This window comes from Corapipo altera, unplaced genomic scaffold, assembly GCF_003945725.1.
Source record: "Corapipo altera isolate COAL_440 unplaced genomic scaffold, ASM394572v1 44, whole genome shotgun sequence".
NCBI lineage: Eukaryota > Metazoa > Chordata > Aves > Passeriformes > Pipridae > Corapipo > Corapipo altera.
Window position 1 is genome coordinate 4,271,110 of NW_020884880.1, and position 16,093 is coordinate 4,287,202.

Consider the following 16,093-nt stretch of genomic DNA (forward strand, 5'->3'; position numbering starts at 1 on the left):
ATCAGGAATCTTACAGTGTTTCTCCATTAAAGTGTTACTTCTTGAGCATTTTCAAGTCACAAAACCCTCTAGATTATCAAAGTCTAACAATACGAGAGATTATTGGAACTCCTTCTGAGGAGAACTTATATTTTTTTGTGATAGTTCTCTGTTAAAACAAATCTGTTTTCATATCTGTGACTGTGTTGTCATGCTTAATGGCTTCTACTAGATTTTGTTCACCTGCACTGGCTACATCAAGTCACTCCAACACTTGCATAGTGTAGAGGTCAAAGGAGTCGCATTGTCATCCCCCAAAAGTCCAGAGACTATTTAGCATTTCAGTTTCTGTGATAGGCAGAGTTCTGTACTCTAATGTTTCTAAGTCCCACAATTGCTGGTTCTGATTCTGCATTCAATTTAGCTTCATTCGTTTTTCCTGAAATGCTGTCAGTGACTATTTAAACTTTGTTCACAAAATTCACATTAATTTAATCTGTTAAATATAAACTTAAGAATGATCAACTTTGCTAGAGTCTTCTCTTATTTTTTTCTATTTATTGTTATTTTTTTGCTCAGACAGAAGTTAATTTAGCAATCTGCAATCAAATGGACTGTAAGTTTCATCTTAACTAACTTTTACTGGGCAAAAGAGCTGCCATCAACCTTATCAGTGGAACATATCACTGTCTTGCAAGACGAATGTAGCTGCAGAATTGTGGGTCAGCACTTAAGTAGATACTTATATAGAAGGGGTGTTTTTGTGTAGGAATAGTGTCAGTAGAAAAAAAAAACCCAAACCACATCACTTAGCTATTCTGTTAGTTACTACTTTATTACTCAGAGGGAATGTTCTAAAGCTTTTTTAAACTTTGGTGTCAAATATTCTAGAATACCAGCACTAAATATCTTTAAGACAGCAGGATATTTATAGGACCAATACTGTGAACACTACTGCAGGCAGTGAGCAGTCTTGAAGGAACTGAGAATTTAATGTCTTACATTTTAAGTCAGTTCCTAAACCCAGTCTTTCATTACATATAAGAACTTATATGAACTTTCAGAACATATAAGAACAAAAAGCCTAGTTCACTGGTATTCTGTGGACATGGGAGGAAGTGCTTTGCCTTTTTTCCTGGAGAAAGAAGGGATTAAATACATCCTGAGGGGACACCTGCTCCTGATTCCCACAGTTCTAGTCAGGAGAGCTTGTCTATCACAAATCCCTTGCAAGATTCTTCACATCATGCACTACTGATAAGGGCATCCAGGACTCTTACTGCAAGTTTGAATAGGAGTAATCAAGAAAGAATAAAATGCCTTTTTCATTAAAGTATGAATGAAGTCTATTCAGTAATGAATGTAGTGAGACTACTGATCATCAAAATTAAATGTAGATGATTAAGTGTGATTTACCTAACAATATTTAATTATTTTAATTTTTCTGCATCATTTGCTATTTGAAAAAGAAGGAAGCAAGTTCAATGCTTTACTGAGAAATATCCACCAGAGCCATCGCCCTGTCACATCCTGAAGATCTGGGGTTTTTTCTTTTTTTTCATAACTTCTCCAAGTCTTGTTATATATTGCTATATTTTAAATCTACCTTTCCTTGTAAAGTATCAATGCAATTGGAAATTCAATATCTGACTAGAAAGATGAGTCATAAAAACAATGGAAGCAACAAAACCAACTTTACAGTGTAGTAGCTGAAAGAAATTCTCTATATTAGCTTTTGGGGCAAATATTGCATGTGTGGGAGTCAAGAAAAAATAATTCATAATTCTCTTTCTACAAAATAAATATAAAATATATTTTTTTACCAGGGATTAAAGCATTTTTATGTCTAACTATCAATTCACTTATTTTCTGGTTATTGACCATCTGATGTCTTCATGAAGCTGTAAAAGTGGTACTTGTTCTGTAACAAGCAGAACTATTATTCTGAAAGGGGAAAGAGGCTCATGAAATAAGCAAAACACATGTAGTTGTTTTTGATCAAGTGGAGAAATATGAAAAAATGTTTTGAAGGTTTTCCTGATCTTCACAAATTGTCTTTATGTTAACATTCTGAATGCCAGAATTAAGAAAACAAGTAAGTTTTCAGTTAGCTTGGGCATCTTGGAGAGTAGTATTTCTCAAGGAATTTCTCATGTTTTGTGGCTTTTGTAATGTAAAATAAATTCCAACCTACCATTCATTCCTACTGTTGCTAACCATAGAGAAAAATATGAGTTTAATGCTAGCTTTTGGGTTTGGCACACAGCTAAAAATCTCCCATTGATCTCAAAGATCTATGTGACTGGTAGTCAAAACTGCAGTCTAAGTTCAGGAACTGAAAAACTGAGATAGCAGTGCTGCTTCGCATGTGTGTTTGGCAAGATGGTCAGAAACTCTGCAAACATACCCATGGTGCTGATGGTTCCGCTGGGGTGGGAAGTGAGTGGTGTTTGCTTGAAGCAACTGAAAGATCATAGAATCATAGAATGATTTGGGTTGGAAGGGATCTTTAAAGATCATCTAGTCCAACCTGCCTCCATGTTGTTCAAAGCCCTGTGCAGCCTGACTTTGAACACAACATTTCTGGGCAGCCTGTTCCAGTGTCTCATCACCCTCATCATAAAAAAGTTAGATAAATAACTAAAATTACTTAGAACTGTTCTGTATGTCCTCTTTAAAAAATACTGATAGAAGTTAATTTTGCTTTTAGGTCTAATTTAAGATCCTGATGTGCAGGGTCTTGTTTTTTTCCAGAAAGATTTGAAGTAAGCCAGTATGAGGGAGCAGTAAGTGCTGATGGCTCCACCAGGCAGGTGAGTCTACAGCCAAGCGAGGGTGCCAGAGCTGAGCGCTGACGAGCACTGCAGTCCCACACTACCTGAGCAAGGACAACAGAGCACGTCTGGTGACAGTGACCAGGGTCAGCCTAGAGTCCAGTGACTGCCAGACAAGTCCGCAGGGATTAGGCAGATCTGAGGCCAGGCCGGGAAGTCTGGTCAGAGGGTTGCGGTCATCAAAGTCCACAGGCATCCCTGGAGGGTGCCTTTGCCAAGGACCAAAAATTGAGGTTTCTCCTGCAGCTCTTTGCTCTGATGGAGGTGCTCAGGCTGTGCTGTGTTCCGTGCTGGCTGTGGGCACAGACAGCCAAAGGCCTGGGCTGGGGAAGGGGCTGCTGAGTCCCCCAGTGCACTCAGGGCCCAGCAGCCAGGATGGTTGGGTTGTCTCTCAGGAGTCTGAAGACAGCACAGTTCTATGAGGAGCTCTTAGTCTGATCCTTTGACCGTGCCTGAGTTCACTGTCATGGATTTAAGACTTCTTGGGTTTTGGTTTTGTTTTGTTTCGTTTTCTCTCAGGGAACCTTTTTATGTTGTATATTGGAATGGAGTAAATTATTTGGAGAAAAGCTCAGTTCCAGATGCTGACAAATCTGATTTTGAAACATTTAACTTCTCTTTCTTTCTTAGGCTTAGGGCAGCTTTCTGTTTCATTTTTTTAAATGTAAGCCATTTGAACTTTGGCTTTATTTTAAATGAGGTACTCAAACCTTCTTCTGATGTATTCAGTATCTATATTACTTAGTTTATTCAGTATTATAATTCCTTCTTATGGGATCATCCTCATCTGTAGGCAGGAGCATCCTCACTCATCTATGAGGCTGTGAAAAGTATGCTTTACATCCAACTCAATGTTTCCCTTTATTAACTGCAGTTATATTGCAGAAGAGCATCCCTAACAAATGGGAAGTCTTTTATACTGAGGATACAAAAAAGTAAAATGATCAACCCAAGTCAGCCTTTACTTCTGGAAATCTGGACTGTTTTTCCAAAGACCAATTTTACATGTTTTACATACATTTTACATACATTCCTCTCCAACTTGCCGTTTCTGTTTTGCCATGAATTTATTCTGTATGCACATAGTTTTTGGGGTGCTTTGTATTGTGGAAGGAAGAACTGGATAAATTGCATATTTGAATTAAGGGACACCCCTACTGTCACCCAACGTGTAAAAAGGCAAGAAGATCCTTACTGTTTCCATATTGATCTTAGTACTATAGATCTCTCCATATATTTTTAAAACTTCTTAAATATTTGCTTCTGAGAGAAGTGTGCAATTTTATAAATTTTCCAGAGTGAGTCTGTTATGAAAAGGAAATTTAATATACTGAGACTCCCAAATCAAAGGACTACCCCTGTTCTAGTTTATTACAGCAAATCAAATGGTTTTCTGGTTTCTCCCCTCTGCATACAGACCTTGAAGATTAAATGCATTAAGAGATTTGTAAAATCGTAGCATTACTGCTGCTGTTTGTTTTCTAGGAGTCAGTAGTAATGTGTAGTAGATCCCCGTGAATCTCTATATTGTTTTTTCTTTAATATTTAAGGAGTGTAGTGGTGCTAGTATGGAAGGTTGGGCTGCTGCAGTGTTTTAAAATATACTATTACATTAAAGAAATGCACAAGGCTTTGTGCCAGTTGGAAAAAAAGCAGTGTCTCAATGTCCTCTCACTTTCTACGTCAATGAACTTATAATATGTATTTTTTTATATAACAGTAAGAGCTTGTGTAGTTATCTCCAACCCTGCAGTTTTCAAATAACCAACCTACTATTTCATTATATTGTTTGAGGTTAAAATATTTAATACTAACTTTATAATAATCTGAGATTTGGGGATATCTTTTAATATTTTTGTGTAAAGAATACTTTACATGGATCAGCATGTGCCACTGTAAGTGAACACTTCTGATGCACACTGAGAAGTTACTGTAGTTAAAGTGACCTGTTTCCTGAAGTGCTGCTTTATGGGTTTTATACTTAAAAATTGTTAGTAGCTCATTTGGGCATTGAATTTTACAGCCAGAGCTGATTGAAAAGGGAGGAGGAGGAATTCAGAAGAAACAGTCCCCTCCTGTTACCGATCCTTAGTTGCATAAGGAGGTAATGTCTCCCCTTCATTCAGTGATGAAGTCAAACTAATCCTCTTGGGGACTAATTTCGCACAAAAACAACCTGCGGTTTTCAGTGGTGCCACTAGATGGGGATTTCCCTCGGATTCAGGGCCTGAAGGGCTTTGCTCTCCCCCTTTCACACACAAAAGTGCAGTAGTAATTATCAGTACACCATTTGATTAGACTGTAGGTTTTCAACGGATTTATAAAAAGCTTTTTAAAGCCTAATATCAAATCTATAATGACATTCCAACCTAATAAAAACAATGAAGCTTGAAATGTTGACAGCATGTATCTAGATGTTGGCTTGTAATTCCTTCCAAACAGATCTGTTGAGGCCCATGTGGGACCTAAATAACACAAAGAAGTAAATTTGCATATTTTACAGCAGGGGGAAAAAACAGAATGCAGAAACATGAATAATTAGGAGCACAAGCTTCATGCTATATTAATACTGTTGAAAAGCATGTGTTGATTGTATTCTGAAAGCCAGTAGTGATTTGGTTGAGTGAACTCAGCATCTCTTATGCAGATTAAAGGATCTGGGTTACAGAACAACTGAAATTCATTGTTTTGCTGTATAAAGAGGTATATTTCTTAAAGGAAATACTTTTGTTTCCCTTGGATTCTGTACAGCACAGAGAATCTTGCTTTTTAATGCCTCATCAAAGTATGTTTTTGTTGACAAATGACTGTGCATTTCTTCATTTACTTGTACTCTAGATTTTAAAAACAGTCCTTTCATCCACAAATCAGATGTTAGTATATTTAACACTTTAATATACATGACCTACTTAGTTTTCATTCCACATAATTTCTCTCTTTTTTTTTTTTTCTTTCTAGGGCTTGAGCCCCTGGAATATATTCATGATGCTTTCATGCTATGAATTTGATTATTTTTAAATTTGCAGAAATGCCCTTCTCAAAATGTTAGCATACAGGCCATTTTTGAATCTGAATAATATGAATGGTTGTGTTGGCTTGTGTTGATTGCAACATAAGATGTATACCATACTTTTTATGAAAGAAAATGTTATTTACTTAAAAATGGTATATAGTATCAAAAGTGATTTATTGTTTGCTTTGGCTGAATATTATCTTGCCCTTAGCTCACAACTTTCTCAAAAAGTTACCTGTTTTTGAACATGGACTCAAGGGAGGAGAAAAGAAAGAAGATGAAGACTTCTTGTTTAACCTGTACAGCAGTTTTAATCCTGGCAAGAAAAAAAAGAAGTATCTGCTGCTGTATTAGAGAGCTTGGGGCTTTAAGAGACAAAAATGCATAGAACCAAACACTTTAAATCTCTTGATTAAGAACATCATCTTAATTTTCATAACCAAAGGAAGAAAATGGTAAAATGTACTTGTCTTCTTAGAAGTTGATGCAATTGTAAGAGGTTAAAGAGGCATCTGGCAAAGGGTTGTTTTGAGGTCACACATGCATCTGGCAGTTTGCTGCCAGCCCTCTAAGAAAATATTGGTTGGAGTTGCACTCCTGTTTTTCATATTAACTGCTTTCTGACTTGATGTATAATGGTCACTTTCTACATATCCAAGTCCCCAAAGTGCTCCTGAGAGGTTTGGTCCTACTGATTTTAAGTCTTGCAAATACTGACGGAAGTACAATGTACTCAAGTAATAAAATCCTTTTTTTTGCTAGAAATTTATTCTCAGAAAAGATGAACACATTTCTTGGATGTGACTATTCTGCAATGATATATTTACATAGTTGATATAGTATTCTTTAACCTTTCTTATGGTAGGATGATCACTTTTGGCACCTGGGTTCTGACAGTTTTGCTCCCATACATAGAAGTTCACTCTCTAGTAGCAGTGCCATAGTCTATTGGGCTATAGGGCATTCTTTAAACAATTTGAAGTTGAAATATAAGAAAGGAAAATATCTACTGCTTATTGTAAAACAGAGGAAAAATACCAAAATGTGGTATAAAAGTATGGATTTTCAAGTGCTGGTTGTAAACTTTGTTTCCCAGAATATGCTGGTCATTAAGTCTCTTTTAGAATTAAAAGTTTATTTTGCTTTTTGATGCAAAGAAAGTAGTCTGAAATGTGACAACATATTTTTAGCCCAAGTCTGATTTATCTATATATGGTGGACTTACAGCTAGAGCCAACTGAAAAAGAAGAGGTGAAAAACGTGCTGCAGGAGTGCAAGTTGCTATTCTAGCAAGTGATAGATTCAGGTTGAAGTCCCTCTTTCAGCAGTTTACAGCATACTTAGATGATCATTCCTTGCAAAGAGAGCCCTAGTCACTAGTTCATGCAATCACTGCCTCTCTGGTTGGAGTCATTCAGACTTCTACAGATGTTACTCAGTGTTAATTTTCTCTCAAGGAAATGTTATGTCGAACTGATTTTGCACACACCCCTCCCTATCTCCAGCAAATAAATGTTTTTGTACATTTTTTTCAGTGGAAGAAGAAAAATTAGCAAAGTTACATTGTCTTATTTATTTTTAATTAGATATTATAAAGAAACTCAAGGAGATTATGTTTTATGTTTCACAAGTGCTTCAAGTCAGTCATATCATAGGCCTCAATGTGAAATAGTAACATAAGTGTAAGGCTTTTCCTTATAAAATGAAGGATGGCTTGTCACCTTGTGCATAAAGATGTGTTTTCTTTAGCTGCTCCTTCTTGGTATACTAGTAAAGTACCTTTCAGTCAGGACAAAGAAAGGATATAGGGGATTTATCCAGTCACTTGTTTTGCAGTTCAGTGTTATTTCATCTGTTTCTGCCATAACACATCTTTGGAGCTTGCCAAAAATGTAACATGCTTTCTGATCTCTGCTCACACAGTTGAATGGTCTTCAGCTTTTACATGGTTCTTTTCCCCCACAAATGAGGGTTTATGTGGACTCAGTTCTGAAATAACCTCTCTTCCTTCAGTCCAAAAGAAGCATTTGTTCACAGCATTGACCATACCTTGCTAGGGATATTATACAGTAATCGTTATTTGTGACCATGATCACTTCACTTTGTGCTTTTTATATCTTTTAGTAAGTGATTCTAGCACTGTTTCCATTTTCTTGGGGATGTCCTTCTACGTGATAGTAAAGAATAAAGAAGAATGCAAAGACCTCCTAGAAGTAGTGGGCTGTTTCATTTATGCAGTTTGTTTATCTGTTAGCACACACACCTTGCTGTTACTACAGTTACCCGTATACATCACAGGCTGTAATCCCAGCCTTAATTCCGTTTATTGTTTCCTCAATTTACACACAGTTGTTTGTTACAAAAACTGTGTATAGGGCAAAAATTATAATGGATGGAAAGTCACTCCAAACCTTAAGTTGGTTTAACTGAGGAATATTGGTACAGTGTGCACATTTCTCTGTCTTTTATCTTCCCAGAAGTGGAGATAAATATGAGACTTCAAATTCATTCAGCAGGTGTATACAGTCTCTTCATTTCCCTCTTGTTTTTGTCAGGGTGTCTGGGTGAAAGTAGGGGAATATGAATTAGGTAAATATGGATTTGGTATTTTGTCTGTAAGAATACAAGTACAAACTGTGGAGAGAGCTCTCATAATTGGAAGTATTAAGTTATTGGTGGTGAGGCTCATTTGTTTTGGTGGTTTGTTTGGTTGGGTTTTTTGTGGGTTTTTGTTTGTTTGTTTGTTTTTCTCTTCCAATTACTCCCAGATTAAAGACGAGGTTGGAGCATGTAACTCCTATTAAACATGTGCAATATACTATTTTTTTCAGTTAAATTGAGCAAGCTTCTTTAAAATGCTCCAAAGTCCCAGACCTTTCCTGGAACAAAACAAAACAAAATTATTTTTGCCGTTAGACCATATAGTTCTAAATCTCTTTCCACTGAGAGCTGTCTGGACCAGCAGTGTAATGCAGTTGTTCAGGAGTTTAGCTCATAGTTTTCCTATTCTAGGGTGAATGAGGGAGAGCAACAATTTAAAACCCACGAGATTAATTTTTGCCCTTCTTTCAGCTTGTATGAAACTTCAGTTTTTTTAAGAGGGAGGGAATGGAACTTTATGGCTATTTTATTTTTCAATGGGAACTTGCCTACATAATTTCTTATGAATTATTTCATCCTTAGGTCTTGCAGAAGGGCAGGGCTATGACTACAAAAGCATTAGAAAAGCTATTGTAGCAGAAAGCAGCCAATATTATCTTTAAAACATGGATATTAAATACACATACCAATGCACCCTTCATTAAGAGGCAAAATTGTGGGGAGGATTTTTTTTTTGCTGAAACTCTTTTCTTTTACTACTGCACAAGTTATGTCAATACTGTTATAAAGAGATGCACAAAGAGCTTGTATTAGATTCATCCAGTTGAACATAAACTTCAGTTGGGTATACCAGCTCTTCTGAAAATTTACTTCTACTTTGCCACTGAGTGAACCAGAGATGAGACTCAGGAAAGAACAAGTAGTATCTTCCAACTCATGCACTGTGGTTTTTAAAACTAGCAAAGAGTGAACCAAGAAGTAGAATTAAGCATCTCTGAAATTCAAGTTACAAAATCATATTTGCCTAAAATGACCCAATGCAAAAGCAGAGACCAGCAATAAGCTTGAATTCTTGGTATGCTCTGGAGCTGAAGTGTTTGAATCGAAGCACCATACTTCAAGCACTCTGTCCACTTGATTCAAAACCAACAGCTGAAGTTACAACATGTTCTTCTTGAAATATGTTTGGTGTGTACTTGTGCTTATTAAAGCATTCATCCGAAAAGCAGGAGACCTGCAAATTTAGTTCTTAGTGCTGTCAGATGCACCTCTTCCAGCATGGAAATCTAAAAGTCCAGTGAGAGGACTTACAGTGTTTATATTGGCTGCACAGCGGTGCTACTTTAATAATGCAAGATGTAGGAGCTTCTCAGACACTGCATTAATCATTGAACTTCGGTGGCCTGAGAGTAAGAAAATAGGAATACTGATCTCTACTGCCTAACCTGTATGTGTTGTGGGTTTTTTTTCCTAAAACGAAATTACTAAAGGTTTAAAAAACAAAGCAGCATGAAGAGACAGAGTGTGTTGCCAACTTTCAGGCATCAGGCTCAGACTCGTTCTGATTTGTTTTACCTCAGTCCCAGGCAACCTTTCATTTTTGGGTGAACCAGGTCCAGCTTCAAAAGGAGGGGTAGAAAGGTGCCCCAAGCAAATAATGTGTAGTTGACTGGGAGAGCTCTCTGTGGGAGCCAGGAACCAAAATACCATCAGACTACAGGGACCAGATCTCAGATCCGTTGTTTCTTGAGTGGGCCAGTTAAAGGGTGAGGTCAAAAGGAAGATCTGCTCTCCTTTTCCCTGGAAATTAAAACAAGGGGAATGTGCCCATTGTGCCTGGAACATGCAGTCGGAGACATGAGGGGAAACGGGAATTAAACTGCTTCCCAATCAGATCCAGAACACTGCTGCAGAAGTGACAGCTAATGAATTTAGATCCCTAATGCATTTTGTGGCTTCTAAGACAGCTGCTTTCTTAGATTATTGCTTCGAGTATGCCTTTCCAGGCCTCCTACCCATTCTAATCTTGTTGATAGCAAACTATGCATGCTGCGTGAAGATGATGAGTTGTGCTTTGTTATAATATGCTTTTCATTTTAAATAGCACAAGCAGCAGTCAAATTCTATACTTGCAAGTCTTTGCTATTAGACTAAATTACCTTTTCCAGAGGATTAAGAAACCGTTAAAAGAAAGAAGGGAGGAAACTCAAGCAAAATAATTGAGCATCATACTTTTGAGTGATATTCAGCTTGTCACAGCTGTGAATGCATTCACTGTCCATCAAAATTTGAGTTAAAAAAGAGCTACTTTGTTGCTAGGTGTTGTGTTGCAGGAACAGCTGTTTGGTGGAAGAGGGTGCATTTTGTTTGTGCGTGTTCCTTCTGCCAGCTTAGTGATCCAGTGGGCATGGACCCCCAGCCCCCCAGGAGGCTGGCAGTGCTGGCTGGTAAAACAAATGTGATCATCTTCTGTGTGAAATATTAGGATCACAGAATCACAGAATATGTTGAGTTGGAAGGATCTCAACGAAGTTCATCAAGGCCAACTCTTAGTCCTGCACAGAATCATCCCCAAGAGTCACATCATGTGCCTGAGAGTATCATCCAAATGTTCCTTGAACTCTGTCAGGCTTGGTGCTGTGACCACTTCCCTGGGGAGCCTGTTCCACTGCCTAACCACCCTCTGGGTGAAGAACCTTTTTCTAATATGCAACCTAAACCTCCCCTCACACAGCTTCAGGCCATTCCCTTGGGTCCTGTCGCTGGTTACCACAGAGAAGAGATCAGTGCCTGCCCCTCCTCTTCCCCTTATGAGGAAGTTGTAGACTGCAATGAGGTCTCCCCTCAGTCTCCTCTAGGATGAACAGACCAAGTGACCTCAGCTGGTCCTCATATGTCTTCCCCTCAAGGCCTTTCACCATCTTTACTGCCCTCCTTTGGACACTCTCTAACAGCTTAATATCTTTCTTATATTGTGGTGACCAAAACTGCACATAATATTCAAGGTGAAGCTGCACCAGTGCAGTTGAATTTCATATGGTTGGTGACTGCCCAGCCCTCTAATTTGTTGAGATCCCTCTGCAGGGCCTCCCTGCCTTCCAGGAAGTCAACAGCTCCTCCCAGTTTTGTATCATCTGCAAACTTGCTTCGTATCCCTTCCAGTCCTGCTTCCAAGTAATTTATGATGATGTGGAAGAGCATGGAACCCTGTGGAACCCCACTAGTGACAGGTTCCCAGTCTGTTGCCACCCCATTCACTATTACCCTCTGGGCTTGATCCATGAGCCAATTTCTCACCCACCACATGATGTGTTTATCCATCTGTGTGCTGGACATTTTGTCCAGATGGATACTGTGAGAGACTGGATTGAAAGCTTTACTGAAATCCAAAAAGATTACATCAATTGGCTTCCCTTGATGAACTAGATAAAGTAAAACCTTATAGTAAAAAAGCAAAACTTTAGTAAAAGCTGTCCGGCACATCCTGATTTTAGATTTGACTATAAAAAGTTATTGAGAAATTCAGATTAGAAAATGTTCTATAAATTTTATTTGCCTGCATATTGCTTTTTTTAAAACCTGAAGCCCTCAGTAGTGCCGAGGAAGTTGGTTTAAGTTTGTTCAGGGCCATAGTGCAATAGTGTTTGTCTTCTCTTCATCCTTATACTCCTGAGCTAATTTGTCTTGCAGTGTTTAGGGTTTTTTACAGTCTTCTGTTTTAAAACAAAAAGGCAAAGCTATTTTTTTTTATTTTTTAAAGACTCCCCTCCCCTCCAATTTCTCTTTATATCTTTTACAGGTTAAGCAATACAGGCTCATACCTGCTTAATGTCAGCAAGTATCTTTCAGCTGCACATGTTACACACTGACCTTCGTAACAGATACTCTTGAGGAAGAAATACTTTCCTTTCTAACTTTTGTTTGATGAATCAGATGTAAAGCTAAGGATGTCTATGTTATTTTTTGTGTTCTTATTTCAGAAGATGTGATGTGTGTAAGTGGTCTTGTCTACTACTTCCTTTCTCTCTTTTTTTCTACCCTCTCCCTTGGGTCAGTGAAACTTCTGAATCCTCTGGGTTTATATTTCTTTAAGTCTTCAGCACATTCCTGGCAGCATAAGCCATCTGTTTGCTTACATTCTGTAGCTAAAGTCAATGAACTTCTTGTGCGGGGAATGAATTATGAAGTTAAGACATTTCTGGTGAGAACATGTCTAGGCACTTTTGATCTTGACTCTGGAGATCAGGCTTAACATGGGGTGCAAATGAAAGCACTCTGAGAGGCTCTTGTTTTAAACCCTCTATTTTCATTCTACTACTGATGACTTTCCTCGTGTAGACCCTCTGTTAACTTTGCCCGCTGGAGAGCAACCAACACTTAATTTTGTTGTCTGCCTGTGTGACTTAAAGTAGCATAAGTGCTCTGTTGTGATACCTGCAGTGTTAAGGAGCAGTTGATTGATGTAGTGTTTTAGGAGTCCAGTCTATTCTGCCCTTTTGATGGGATTGAACCATGTGCTATGCTGACATGCTGCAAGCAGAAGATGATAGCTGGTGTACTGTGGGGGTATTGTTTGACTTTTCCATTTAGCTTTACTTTTTGGCTGGTACACTTTTTATTGCCATGAAACCACCCAGAAGAACAGAACCAGTGTTGAAAAAAGCAGGCAGTTTTTGAGAGGTCAGGATTTTAAGTCTATTTTTTAAGATAACTAAATAGATTAATACTATATAAACTGCCCCCAGAAATTATCTGAAAGTCAGAACATAATGTTGCATGGTCCTTTGTCCTTCTTTCTTCCCTGCAAAACAACAGCTTCAAACTGCAAACTCATATTCTGAATTATAAATTCAATTATGCGTATGAAACCTAGTTGTGAAGTAGTGTGCAGCTAATCAGGATAAGTAATGTGACCCTTTGGAAACATGCTGAAATGCTAGTCAAGCAGAGGCAGAAATATCCTGAAGTCCCTTTACTTTTGCCAGTTTTTAAAATCCTGTCTGGTTTTAGATATTTCTCACCTCTGATATATTTATTATCAAGACAGATAGAAGACTCTCAGCTTATAGATTTGATGGGGAAAAAGATGTCAAAAGAAAGAGCTTTCTATATTCTTACACTCCCCATATTCTAGTACAAAGTTATTTTTCTTCTTAAATGAAAAAATCTTGTTTGTACATATTAGTATAAACCCAAAAGCTAACTGTGGCGAAGTCTTTCTAAAGATGTGGTGAAGCAGCTCAGGAACAGTTTGTAGATTCCCTTGAAACCTTTTGTTTGGGGTCATGTCTGCGGCCTTCCTACTTTCCCGAGGTGGATTTATGTATAGTTATTTTTGTTGATAAAACTAAGGTTCTTGCCAGTGAGCATAATTCATGCTATAATCATGGTGGAAGTGTTTGGAGGTTTTAGATCTTGATGTAAACTTTGTAAATAGATCAAATAAATACAGTTTGAAGAAACAGCATTGCAGATGGCGAGGGGGCTTAGTTATAGGGTTTTAGTTTATTGTAAACCGAATGTCTGGTTACCTTTTTTTTCCCTTTAAGTTCTGTCCCTCTTTTAGTATGGAAGGGTTAACTCTTGCCTTTTTTTCCCTGGCTTACACAAAGTAACAGAAATACTACACTGTGGAATTGATGCTTATGGAACACTACTGAAACTTCACTGCATGTGCACCAGCTGCTTTTGAACAAAATATTTCTAGCAATCCATATGTATATGCTTTTCTGTTGACAATGAATTACTTCTGAACAGTGGATTGAAAGAATAGCCTCAATTCAAATAAGTGTGTGCAGTGGAGATAAATTCGGTATAGTATTAAAGTGGAAAAGATTCAAAGCTAAATGTGGAGTTAATAAGTAAAGCAGAGCTCCACAGTTCCTGAATTTTTCCTGTGATATCTTCCAGGGGGGATCTTCAAGCAGTCCGATAACAGGTATGCAGAGTAAAAAAAGGCTGAAAAAAGACTGAATAACTGGTTTGATCTCATAACACCATGAGATCCATTAATTCTTGTATCCTGCTATTCTTCTTCACTGAGAAAATACCAGGATAGAGTCAGGTGTGTTAGTATCTCCCATGATCATGCCCTCTTGACAAAGAGGAATTTCAGGATGTTAAACATTGCAGATGATGGAACCGCTGCAACTAAATCCTCTGTTAAAGGCTTAGAACATGAGAGGAAATGGGAGAGGCACCAAATATGTCTTTGATTTACCTTTGAACTAACTGATTTCAGGTGGCCTGTCTAGTAGGTTTGTTTGTCCATGTAAATTAGAGTGCCCTTTTGACCCCAAAGCTAACAAATTTTAAAATGAAGAAGTAGACAGATAGAAAAAGCATAACTCACCAAAGACATGATACAAAGTATTAGCTCTCCCTGTTCAAAATCCAGCTTCTGTTGTTCATAAGACTAATATCTTAAAGAAACCAATAGTTCTTGGCCCGTTTCCAGACACTTGGGGGAAACCATAGGTTATAATTATGCTTTAGAGCTTCTTTTAATTAAAAAAAAAATCGCAAAATGTTGACTGCAATTTACTTGTGTCTAAGTGTTTTCATTAAAATAAATATTGTACCAATGTGAAAATTTAGTTCTTAAGTGAGTCTAATCTGTAGGAATTCTTATATGTGAATATATTTCACAGAGATGTATGATTATCTATTCAAATTCTTGTTTTCAAGGCTTGACCACAGTGAAGTTTTCTTTCTGTGTGTAAACTGAAAGCAATGTTAGTCTACTTAGGAGTATGTTTACCTCTTATTTTTTACATTGGATGAAAGCTGAAAGTTGATGATGTATTTTGGATGTAGCTGTCTGTGTGTTTTCAATATAGGAGGAAATACAATCAGTTCAGCATAGCTGAATTACTGTAAATAGTTCTAGAAGATACCTTCATTTCCTCTGCATATTTATTTTTGTCATATGCCTTACTGACTGTAAGGCATGATGTAACCAAAAGTTGGATGTTGTATTTCTATTTAAAAAATGAAAAGTTAAAACACAGAGCAGTGTCCATATATGAGAAACATAACAATAAAATAGAGCCCATCTTATAAAAATGTTTTGGGCATGTTTTTCTCATTTTTTTTGGAGGTAAAAAATTTAATTATTGCAGGTAACAGTGATGAAAGCAAGAATGCAATATGTTTTTGTACTAAACCCATTAAAAGTTATGTTGACAAACAAGTGGTACATTTCTGAGTTAAGAGGAAAAATTATAGATTTCAGTCCTCATTTTTGTCCTTCTAGTAGAAACTAATTAGATAAAAATTATTTTACAATATTAGTAAATATTCATTTCTAGATGAAAAAGTTGAAATTTTAAATAGACTAATTATGCTTTCTATGAGTATCATCATCTGCTAAACTAGTATGGCTTGCCCACTTCTAACTAGGCATGAAAATTATATATTTTATTAATCAGATAAGTGCAGGCTGCAATAACACACAATGCATAAGGTATCTGAAAGGAAAAGCACCTTTCAAAAGAACTCATTCCCTTAGGAGCAAACCCCATACCACCTGCTCTCCTATGGCTTTACTACTGTTCATTAGCCTTAGCCCCTCTCCCTTACCCTCCTTCAGTCCCATCCCTTCTCTCATGGATCTCTCATTTCATGGGGTTTGGCAAGGAATGGCACTTCTGAGACTCCCTGGTGT

The 16,093-nt window shown here is 37.4% G+C and overlaps 1 protein-coding gene across 5 annotated transcripts in view; it reads left to right on the forward strand.

The window, feature by feature from the left end:
• Positions 1-16,093, forward strand: part of UMAD1 (UBAP1-MVB12-associated (UMA) domain containing 1) — a 79,323-nt gene that overhangs the window by 8,207 nt on the left and 55,023 nt on the right. The gene's annotated exons all lie outside the window — the stretch shown is intronic.